Source organism: Zalophus californianus, chromosome 1, assembly GCF_009762305.2.
Source record: "Zalophus californianus isolate mZalCal1 chromosome 1, mZalCal1.pri.v2, whole genome shotgun sequence".
Classification (NCBI taxonomy): domain Eukaryota; kingdom Metazoa; phylum Chordata; class Mammalia; order Carnivora; family Otariidae; genus Zalophus; species Zalophus californianus.
This window is the reverse complement of record NC_045595.1, coordinates 67,514,163-67,516,018: the sequence shown is the minus strand read 5'-3', so window position 1 is coordinate 67,516,018 and position 1,856 is coordinate 67,514,163. Positions and strand designations below refer to the sequence as shown.

The 1,856-nt window shown below is 42.1% G+C and overlaps 1 pseudogene; it reads right to left on the bottom strand.

Annotated features, from left to right (window-relative positions):
• Positions 1-307: 307 nt before the first annotated feature.
• Positions 308-1,518, bottom strand: LOC113916017 (annotated as a pseudogene).
• Positions 1,519-1,856: the final 338 nt, after the last annotated feature.

Sequence of the window (1,856 nt, the reverse complement as noted above, 5' to 3'; positions counted from 1 at the left end):
CAAGTTTGGATATGCATATTTGCAAGCAGTAATACAAAAGTATTCACGAAGAATGCATAATCTCTGAAAATTATGAAAATATCCCTGCTACCAATACATTTCTAAAGACAAAACTATCATATTGTCACTTCTGTGTAGTGAGAGAAATTCATTTTCAAAACAGGTAAAATTCAGTCTTTAGGTGTGAATGGTATGAATGACAGTATTTTTTTTTTTTTTAATTCTTAAGGTGTTTGGGATCCTTAAGCATGCAAAACCTCAGATGGGAGGGTCTACAAGAAAACCAGGGTTGTCTTATGGCATCCAGTTAAGGCAGAGCTGAGAATGCCTCAGGGTCATCTACATCAGGAGCAGAAGTACTTGACTTGTCAGTTCTGCTGCTATGGTTTGGGGTTTAGATGTCCACCATGCCCAAGGCCATATCATCCTCCCCTGCCACCATGTTCTGAGTGGCCAAAGTCTCCAAAACTTACCTCCAGCTGAGATGTTGTATCATTTGCTGGCTTCTGGAAATGATGGTCCATAATCCAGTCTTCAGCATGAGCCTCTTCACTCTTTGATTTAGGAAAAACAAATCCCTTCTTCCACTACCCATCAGCACCTTCATTTAGTTTTCAGATATTAAATTCTCCTTTTGCCGGTTCTTATTCTGAACAGCTTTCCACTCATCCAAAGTCATTTCTTTTGGACCCTCTTCCTTTATTTCTTCAACTTCATTCTCCTTTTTGTCAGTGTTTGCAACTGGATGTTCTTCACCTTTTGGTGTTTCCTCAGTCACACTTGATTGATCCAAGTTACTGCAGTTATAACATATTTGTTTGAATGTATTTTGGGGACTCTATTAATTCATCTTGATGGTTCTCCTGTTGTGAGATCTGCTACCTCCACATTTGTCCTTGTGCTTCAAGCCACTGTAATGTCACTTCCATGGTGCTTATCAAGTTCACGTTTGTCACCAGAATCAAATCCACTTCCTTGGCCCATTCCATGTCCCCAGCCTTCTCAACCTCTTCCAAGACCACCACAGCCTCAGATAGGCCAGTCAATAATCTGTCCATCAACTGAAAAGTCTCCTCCTTCATCCTTTTCTTCAAGTGGCTTTTCAAATCGTCGTTCATGAGGTGGTCACCTTTCTGGTTTCCTGTTAATTATTCTCCCTTCATGCTGCAGTTGTTTATCAGGTCTTCTTCTAGCACCTCTTATTCCTTCTTTCTTAAGTGCCGTGGGCAACTGTGTCTCCTCTTTCTTGTCAACCATGCCAACATTGGGGGGGCAGTGGGTTCTTGCTGTCTTTGTGGGACTCTTTAGGCAGCTGTTTGCCTGCTGCCTTGGAGTTGGTCTGGGCTGTGGCTTGAACTGCCCTCTTGGCCCCAGGGCCCCCAGTACCATCCCTGCTGGCTTCTTTTTTCTTGTTCTCTGCTGCTTCAATACCTCAAAGGGGTCTGATTCTTCATCAAATAACCAGTTGAATCAGTTGGTGACCATGCAGCCAAAGCCTTTCTGTAAGTGCCCAGGCATGATGGTGGCTCAGTGGCACATTCCTCCACAGATTGCAACAGGCAGTGCTGAGCCAAGAGCACATGCTTGAGTCTTCTCACAAGATGGCTGGGCCCCGTATTAACATATTTTTACTCAGCATCCTTTCATGTGTCTCAGACTTTCCATCTGGGAAAATTTTTCTTCAGCTTGAGGTATATTTTTAGTGAGGATCTTTTGTTGATAAACTCTTCTTAGTTTTTGTCCAAATTGTCTCTATTTCACTGTTGTTCTTGAAAGATATATTTGTTAACATGGAATTTTAGATTGACTGTTCTCTCCCTCTCTTGTTCCATTGGACATTTTATTCTGTTCCTTTC